This window comes from Ischnura elegans, chromosome 1, assembly GCF_921293095.1.
Source record: "Ischnura elegans chromosome 1, ioIscEleg1.1, whole genome shotgun sequence".
NCBI classification, from domain to species: domain Eukaryota; kingdom Metazoa; phylum Arthropoda; class Insecta; order Odonata; family Coenagrionidae; genus Ischnura; species Ischnura elegans.
In genome coordinates this window covers 160,332,629-160,342,649 of record NC_060246.1, presented here as the reverse complement: position 1 = coordinate 160,342,649, position 10,021 = coordinate 160,332,629, and the positions used below count along the sequence as shown (strand labels likewise).

Sequence of the window (10,021 nt, the reverse complement as noted above, 5' to 3'; positions counted from 1 at the left end):
TAGTTCAAATATTTCAAATTTTTTGTGTGCAATTAATACTAAAAAAATGCGAAATAACTGAATATTTCTAATTCAACTTTTCATTATCTATAAATTTACACGGCAGTATATGTCAAGTACGCTCTGCTTGTTGCACTGTGTATAGTTTGTTTTTCATAATACATTTGCTTCGTTTAAATCATATCGCATTGAATTCTTGTACAGAAGTAATTCCGTGCCCGAGGTAAATAAAACAGGTTTGGTTAATACGGCGTATTTAACATTTTATTTTAGGAAAGTTGATAATTTCGGATTTGATCCGTTAATGTTTTAGAAAATCTCGGCTAAAAAGGGCGATATCTACGTTTAAAATACCCTCCAGATCGTAATTTCGGACTTCAACTATTTCAGCAAAAGGAAAGGGTGGAGAAAACACGGAAGGAGGTTAACCGATGCTGGGAAGATGCGATTTTCGCCAACGTTTCGTATTTCTTCTGGTGGTTAACATTTTTCTGTAGCGCTTTGTGTAATTGTTTATTAATGCCCTTGATATATTTAAGTAATTGATATTCGCCACGCATTTTGAACCGATCCATCGATTACAGGTAAACCGTGTTTGCGTATAAATAATCAATATTGACAACTGCGCTGCCAATGTTGTTTAAGAGTATACTTTAGAATCAGTTCCTTCTATGAAAGGAATCAGTTTTTGGTAACAAAAGACATTTTAATGGTGCCCAATTCGTTTAGCGGAATGTGCCACCTCTCACGTCATGTAGTCTTTGTAGTCAACGCCCGTTACTTCTTAGGTTCCGGTACCTTTCACCTTTCCGAATAGATTGTAGCATTCTTGATGGTTATTTATAGCAATTGAAATTTTGTTTCAGGTCCAACATGGGTAATTACTGGACATTAGTACGTCATGCTCCACTGATCGCCTGTTGAACCTCTTGTGTCTTTCGCGGTGAGTAGTTGTTACGTTCTCATTAATGCCTTTCTCTGTGACGATGCCTTATGCATATTTGTGGACAGTAGTTAATTGTATGCAGTTGGTTTTGATTTGTTATACAATCGGTGACAGTTTTCTTCTCCCCCTTACGGTTGAGTTTATCTAAAAAGATTGAAAAAGTGTACGTGTTTGTTTAAAGAGAATCATTCCCAACTATCCATTGTATTCCTAATGATTTACGAGTACGATATATTGTGTCATACAGTCGAGGATACGTTAATTACCTACTGGCGATGTCGTTTCTCAATATGTTTAATAATAAGTGGTGATAGCGTTTCTAGTGTTTTGTTGTTATTTAGACCAGATCATGACGTTACCATGTTTACACATTTTACTTACGCTGTAGCACCCCAGTATGCCCTTGAGTTTTACCTTGAGAAAAGTGCTTCGACGACCCCATGGTATCACAAGAATGTATTTCGCACCCTTAAAGGATAATTTAAATTTTAGGTGGTGCATCCTGAGTTAATAAATCCAGGCCTATTTGTCTACTTATAGTATAATAACATCAAACTATTAATTATCTAGCAAACGCTTCGGAATATATTTCCCATCGAACGAAGTTATTTTATTGATTGATAGGTTTCATACACCAACCTGCATGGTACAAATAAATAATGTGGAGGATATCACTTTATTTGACTCGGAATTCATTACATGAGTGAGGGTAATTCAGAATTTTTGGAGTGTTTTTGATTTGTTGTTAATTGTACCTCCATGGGTGAACTGGGGTATTTCCTTTGGATTGGTATCTAAATTAACTGGTATTATGAGGAGTTTAGTTTAATGGTAGGTACTGATCCCCAAGTACTGGTGACCAAGTTACTATTAGCTACTAAAAATGTGTTTTTGGAAGATGTTTTATTATTAAAACTGCCCTTAAGTATATTTAAATTATCAGATGACTTCCCTGTTTACTTGAAAGTCATTTCTTACACTGATTCTGGAAGGAAATATATATGGAATAAAATGTCAGTGTCCTGGTTTCAGTTGGCAAGATGAGTGAGTGAATGAACGACTGTAGATGAGTGATTGTAAATGATAATAGTGCTCATGTCACATAGTGGGTGTTATGGAATTGAGATTGTATAGCTGAGTAATATCCACTTTTGTGCCCTGAAATGATATAATTTTTAAAGCTTATTCTGGACTCACTTCTGTAGGAGTAGTCTTTCGCTTATTTTGTTGAGTTTTGCTGCTCTGATTATTATTGGAGCTGAGCCTCCTCACTTATTGGCTGAGATATCTTACCAGCCCATGACAAATATTTAGAGTTTTTTTTATGAACCAAGGTCTGTGTGTATAATGAATTCTGTTGTTACATTCAAGAAGTACATTTATTTAGAAGTTTTAGTAATAATTCATCGAGATGTTGACGATGAAATGAGATTGTTTGTTGGATAGCATTTGTTTGATGTATTCAGTGATAACAATGTAGGTGTGATGGTTTTTAGAACTAAATTTTTCCTCACATTGATTACGTTAAGCCTGAATCACACGATCATTTTTTCCGCCCTTTTCGAGCAATAGCTCCTACGATTGTGGAAAAATTATTGCTTCATGTGATCATTTTCAGGGATGGGAAGTCTCATCCCTTCTTCCATCATTCGGCAGGTCCCCTTTTTCCATTGCTGAAACCATCGTTTACACGGTCTTTTTGCCAGTCAGAATGCACAGCTGCTAACAGCGGTTGTAACGCCACGTTTGGCTTTTAATGGAATGAATGTTGTAAATATGGATAGCGATGGAAGAAGCAATTGAAAGAGGGATGGCACAATGAATGCGTACGTCAGAGAATGATGGTCCCTGAAAAGCTGTTGTTGGCGGTATCACTAACTATTTTTAGGAAGAGTTAAAAAAGCCATGTTCCTCATTTAATATGTCAAATTAGCTTAAAAAATGTGAAAGTGTGCATATGGGCCATTGTTGAAGAGTTGTTTATGCATCAGTGTGCTTCTTATTTTTTCTGCATAAGTGTGACATTTTCATCTGTGTAAAGCTCTGTTTGCGATTTTCTTTTTGGAATCCTAAGGTCAGTGGAATTAATTGAGTGAGAGGATGTACTAAATTTTGATTTTGAAGAGAATAATAGACCAGATATCGCATTGAAGTTATCACTACATACAGCGTGAACAAGGGATTAATGCATGACTTTCTTATGGATTTTGAGCAAAGTGTAGTTGCTTTATATGCGAATAACCTGGTTCTTTAGCAGGTGGTAAACTTATAGTCAGAGAAAGCATTCATACTGTACAATTGTCTAAGTTTTGGACTTACAAGTACTTTCATATAACCTAATCAGCATTCACATAGAGCTTGGAGTGTTTACTTGAACTAAATCTTATTGAATGCATAACAGTTCATTTTTTGTTTAAGTCGTCCTGCAGTTACTACATATATTCTGTGGATGAAGGCAATATAGAGGTGCTTGAACAACTTAAATGTCTAGGAGTTACAATAACTAAAATTGCGAGTAGTGTGTGAGTGGAACATTTCTGGCTTATTCTTAACTAAATTCAGTTTTGTGACTCAGGGGTAGCTAAGGAAGCTCATGTGATAGAAAATTGAATGAGAGGTTGCATGCTTTACTGTTTACCTTGAGGACTTAGTATAGGCCGTTTTTAGGATAATCATTGGAAACTGCTAGGAGCTGAAAGAGAGTGTTTTGTGTTCACCCTTTTGAGGGATTTGCCTGGGGGCTGCAGTAGTCACCATTGGCTATTTGGTATGCTTAGATTTCTTGAGCAGTTTGGAATGGATGTCTGTCTCTGGGGCAATGGGGTTATCATTTGGAATCGTACTGTATTTGTAGGTTGGCAGAAATGGTTTAGAAGTTGCCAAGCAGGAAGGTCCGAGATAATTATCAAAATGAAAATTCAAGAGCCTCTTGGAACACTCCCAGCAAGCTATTTTTTTGCAGGGTTGAATTGTGTGTCAAAAAACAGAATTCATCAAAAACAACACAAGATGTAGATGGGATTTTAGGGTAGCCCAAGTGTAATTGCATACTAAAGAGCTGTCACTGCTGAATACCAAGCACTATAATAGGGTGGTTTCCTATTATTTTTTTAATGCCTAAATCGAAAGATTAATACTCCTGGAGTACGTATTTCACGCTTTTAGATTTTTAAATGATGATATCTATTTTTTGCGATTAAATGAAAAGTGAAAAATTTCAAGCACGCGAAAACGCGACGGCTAAGTATGAATGCCGGGAAAACGTCCCCATTTGACGTCGTTCTGGTTCCCGCTGCCGCAATTGAGGTGACCTTGGGGCGAGGCTTTGAGCGCTGATGTGATGCAGGATGGTAGCAGGTTGCAGAGTACCTTGCTAGCTGGCAGCGCTTGGCTTAAATAAGGATTATTAATACCTTATCAAACGAAGGAAACTTTCTGACCATAGGCAGTTTTAATAGGTGATTATTAAGACATGTTTCTCTGAGTTCTGTGCCTCATGCATGCATTGGTAATCTCAGACGATGTAAAACTCCTATCTAATTGTGTAGAATCTAGGCCCCTGTGACGTCACGTGGAGTGGCACCGCATGGGCGCCAATCTGGCCTTTTTCAAATGAGGATAAAATTGACCATTGCCATTCGTCTAAAATGGGATTACTAAAACCAAATTATTTGTATATTGTGAAAACACTAATGGTGGGTAACGAATCGAAATCAATGCCTTTCATTTTCTTTGATGAAGGAAACTACCCTATTCAAGGAGAGTAGTACCAAGCTCAGTAAATGCAGTCCTCAAGTTTTCTTCCATTGCAAAATAATCAGCATTATTTGACTTGCTGCCTCTTTTAAAGCAGGTAAAATCCGGGTAATTTCATTTTCAAGAGGGAATATTAGTTGCAGGGTATCTAGCAGCCCTGCCTTCATCAATATCACCATATTAATGGACAGTGTTTTTTTAATGAGATGCAATTTCAGGTCCAAGTGAACGGCCCTCTTGTCGTCATCAGGCCATCACGTCTGGTCCTGATGTGGTCAATTTATTTAACTCCCTATTCCTCCTTTGGGTTTTCAGAAGACTTCTCCTCCCTCCCAGTCTTCATTGGACTGACTCACCTCTTACTAAGTCAATCCATTTCGTCCGCTTCTTTTTCCATTCCACTATATGTATATATGTATTCTGAATTCCTTCACTTCACTCCATCCTTCACTTCTCTGTTTTTTTTTTCATAATTCATCCCTCTCTGCCTCAGAAGGCCATGCTTCTGATGTAAGTTTTCATTGGTTGTTCTCTTTCATCCTCAGTGGAAATTCTTGATGAAGTGTACAAATTCCCCATTTAATTAAATGCCCACTGTTACTGGGCTTCTCTTTGAATTATTTCTCTTTTTCCTCTATTACTGATCACTCAACCTCCCAGGTAGCATTATTTTCATCACCTCATGTTGAATCCTTCAAATACATAGAGCATTTTGCGTTGCATCTTTTTTTCAGCTACATATTAATACCTTGTTTTCCTCATATTGATTATTGCTGTTATTTGTCCATTGCCCATTCCATATTTGCTAAAATATTTTTCAACTCCTTCTCTCTCTTTTATAACTGCCATGTCTTAGGCAAACTTATCATTGTTTTAATCTCTACTGTCCAATACCTTGCTTGAATCTGTTAATTTAATGAATGCAGGTTTGTTCCTCTATTTTATCTCCTCCATGGCGTTAAGACTGAAATTGCAATTGTGCAAAATCTTGTGGGGTGCAATGATAGGATTTTCCACCCCATAAACAGAGGTTGTTTCTCACTTTTTAGTAGACGCTGCCTAATATGCAAAATTATTTGCACCTTTATCCCAAGCTACTCCGTGCTAAATTTGGTCACAGCTCAAAATTTGAAATGGAGAGCATGAAGATCTCGACCCCCGGGCCCTCTCCTCATGCAGAACAGAATTTAGGAAAATATTTTATTTTTCCATTTAATGATTAAGGAGTGAAATGACGGGGAGGGTTAGGGGAGCCCCCAGCTCAAAAGTTTAACCCCTCCGGTAATGATTCATAGGTGGTTGTGCCCTGATCTCTCTAACTATGAGAATGAATTGGTTTCATGTGGAATTCCTCCATTTTAGTTTTATCTCCTGTTGTCTTTGGTGTGTGACTGTCATATGGTGTATTATTTTGATATTTTTGGAGTTCCAAACTCTCTTCCTAGGAATGAGGGTGAAATAATGAAGGCAGTGTTCTTCTCGAAGTCCTGTGATACATCTTCTGTTTAGATCATGTGCGTAAGGTTTTAGCGATTAATTAACTAGTCATAGCTATTAATGTCATGTTATTAGAATATTTTATGCGCTCTAAAGAATTAGTATTAAGTCAGATGGCCTGTTCCATAGCAAGACCTTTACTTCCACATCAAATGCCATTCTTAAGATTTGGGTTACTGCGATTGTCCTTTTCTACTTTACTCTTTGATAAATTTCATCCTGAATTTTTCCCTTTGTAAAGCTCTTATAGGTATCTTTTCCACCTCCTATCTATGTAGAATATGTGTGTGGCACATCCAGAGGTTAATATTCCCTATTAAAAAAAGCAAGGTAACAAAGTGGAGTAAAAAAATTGACAGGCTACAGGTACAGCTATATTTCAGCTATTTTTTGACAAAGGCACGTCCAGAGTTGAGACACTCGTGGGATAGATATGGGAATTCGTTTGAGCACTTAATTTTTTTAGCTATAAACGGCTGGTGTCCTCACACCCCCTGCAACACGCCTTTTAGGCTGCTTGCGGGGTATTATGTAGTTGTAGAAGCGATTGTAATGCCACGTTCATCTTTTGATGGAATGACAGTTGTAAATAGTAGAGGTTGGCATTACTATTATTTGAGTGATGTGATTTGGTTTATACCAATGACTTGTGCTTTAAAATCTTTCAAAATGAACCAAACGAAGACCTGAACCAAATGAACAAAGGCGATGAAAATAAACAGCGTCTGATTAAAAATCTAACGATAACACGGTAAAAAAATCATAAGGCGAGCAATAAATCCATCAAAGAAGGCACGTCGTAAAGCTGTACGTTATGTCGATGGTTAATCGCCATAATTTCATAAATTAAGCGAATTTTTGCGTTAAATCTTTGTGCGGTGCATTTCGGAGGGAATAATTCAAAATTGTTAACATTTTTAATGTTTCAGCTCAATTACTAATGCCAAAATTTGCCTGAAATATTACCATTTACTCCTCTTTTATGTCATTTGATGCTTGAAATTCCCCAAATGTCATCGATATATTCATTGCCATTTTTTTTAACTATCACCTTGCTAAAGATCAAAATTTCGATGCCTGAATCCCCGAGGACGAGTTGCTCATCGAAACGTTGGAAGGAGACATGGAGGACCTTGACCAGTGTGAAACGCGATAAATCTTCACCATCTTTTCCCGTTGGGGCCAGAATCCTCAGAATAGGGTGGTTTCCTATTATGTTTTTATTGCCTAAATCGAAAGATTATTTACTCCTGGAGTATGCATTTCACGCTCTTAGATTTTCGAATGACGATATCTATTTTTCGCGTTTAAACGAATAGTGAAAAACAAGCGTGCGAAAACGCGACGGCTAAGTATGAATGCTGGGAAAACTCCGTGTGACGTCGTTCTGGTTCCCGCTGCCGCAACCTTGGGGCGAGGCTTGAGCGCTGATACGACGCAGGCTGCTAGCAGGTAGCCGAGTACCCCGCTAGCAGGTAGCGCTTGGCTTAAATAAGGATTATTATTCCCCTATCAAACGAAGGAAACTTTCCGAACTTAGATATTTTTAATGTGTGATTATTAAGAGATGTGTTTCCCTGAGCTCTGTGCCTCATGCATGCATTGGTAATCTCAGGCAATGTAAAACTATTATCTACTCGTATAGAAACTAGGTCCCTGTGACGTCATGTGGAGTGGAATCGCATGGGTGCCAATCTGGCCTTTTTCAGATGATGTTAAAATTGACCGTTGCCATTCGTCTAAACTGGGTTTTTTAAAACCAAATAATTTGTATATTATGAATACGCTTGTGGTGGGTAAGGAATCTCTATCAATGCATTTCGTTTTCTTTGATGAAGGAAACTACCCTATTGGACATTACAGCTACAGACAAATACTTTGTTTCAAGTCATATGGTTCATGGCTATGGAATAATGGGTCGAGTATATATGTAATGTCTTCGGAGATCCCAACCCTTATTCCATCTCTTAGCGCGTCCCTTTTTCCGTCGCTGAAACCATCGCTCACACGTGCTTTCAGCCAGTCAGAACGCACGGCCGGAAACAGTGATTGTATCGCCCAGTGGCGAAGCGAGGGCTTGGAAGATAAACCCCCCCAAGTGCTCAGAGAAACTTTAAATTGTAATCTATTTTACTTAATTGGATTAATATTACTTATAGAATAGTGTGAAGATTAATAAAATATCCCTCAGAAAGCCGTAAAACTCAACATTTTGAATAATTTTTCTGAAAAAATTTCTCTGGAAGGCCCCCGCAACTCCCGCTTACCCTGGCGGGTATGCAACACCCCCAGACTCCCCAGAATCAGTTTTGCCTAAACCCCACCCCCGTTGCGTTGTTTTATAAAAGTTTTTTTATGCTGCAATTATAGCTACATTTTTCTGTCATCACTTACCTAGGCAAAAGTATAGCGTAAGGGGGGGGGTCCATCGAAGTGAGATGGAAGAATAGTTGCTCAAGCGGGGAATGAGGGCGATTGGTGCATCGAAGCAGCGCAAACATCTCTTAATAATCACCTATTAAAACTGGCTAAGGTCGGAAATTTTTCTTCCTTTGATAAGGTATTAATAATCCTTATTTAAGCCAAGCGCTACCTGCTAGCAGGGTACTCTGCTACCTGCTAGCATCCTGCGTCGTATCAGCGCTCAAAGCCTCACCCCAAGGTCACCTAACTTGCGGCAGCGGGAATAAGAACGACGTCACATGGAGTTTTACCAGCATTCATACTTATCCGTCGCGTTTTCGCGCGATTGAAAATTCTCACTTTTCATTTAATCGCGAAAAATAGATATCGTCATTTAAAAATCTAAAAGCGTGAAATACGTACTCCAGGAGTTATAATCTTTCGATTTAGGTAATAAAAAAATAATAGGAAACCACCCTATTGAATGCTAGTGATAAATACGGGAAGTGACGGAAGAAAATATGGAAAATGGACGGTGGGAATGACCGTGTGATTAAAAAAATTATGGGTCTATGAGCTATCACTCTTTTGGTCCCTGAAAACCTATCCCTAGGGAAATCACTCAAAAAGGGCGGATAAAGTAATCTTGTGATTCAGTCTTAAGCGTGCGCGTGATTTGCCTCATTGAGTGTCAGTTCCTTTCCTCAGGCCACGTAGAGGAAAATCCTTATTTGGGGTTTCCGGCGTCCTCACCCGGAATAATGTGAACCAAGGACCTTTCGATCAGCATCCAATGCGCTCCACCCGCTCGCCTGCCCCGCTCCCACCGAAAAATCCTTCACCAGTATACAAATACAGTTTTGTTTGGAAAGTACCAAATTATTATCCGAAAGCCTCATCAGCCCGTAATGGTATCTCAGAATATTGGGAAAATATCAAGATAATAGTTCCGAATGGGAGTTTTTCATAAACTAAATTGGTGAATTAACAGGAAAAATAGACAAATTTTCAAATAATGTCTTCAGATCATTACGAGTATTCGTTAGAAAGTTGATTTGGAAAGTAATTCGCCTCTGTGGACCTCTGCAGAACCTAGCTAATCTATCCTGCTATGGAAGAATGCTGCAGTTATTGAAATATTAATTTCGTGTTAATTTTGAAGGGTTGATGATATTAAAATATAGTGAAATTATTTTTATTTTATTTTTTAGTAGTATTAGTAAGATTATCATTAATCATCATTATTATTAATCGTGAAACTCGCCATTTTCGAATTTTTGAACGCTTATCACGATCGGAAGGTACTATCAGCTTTAATTTTTTTTAAATTTACCATAAATTCACCGATAGAATGAAAGGGGGTTGGCCTTACTGTGAATTGGACACGGAAGTCCATGATGGAAGCATATACTGCCAGAA

At 38.1% G+C, this 10,021-nt stretch overlaps 1 protein-coding gene across 2 annotated transcripts in view; it reads left to right on the top strand.

The window, feature by feature from the left end:
* Positions 1-367: 367 nt before the first annotated feature.
* Positions 368-10,021, top strand: part of LOC124172711 (TBC1 domain family member 22B) — a 29,923-nt gene continuing 20,269 nt past the window's right edge. Inside the window, exons 1-2 of one of the 2 annotated variants that reach the window (XM_046552190.1) lie at positions 368-476; positions 867-943. The gene's annotated coding sequence lies outside the window, so the exon portion shown is untranslated. Of the gene's footprint in view, positions 585-866; positions 944-10,021 lie in introns of both variants that reach the window. The other variant, XM_046552183.1, reaches the window with a different exon arrangement.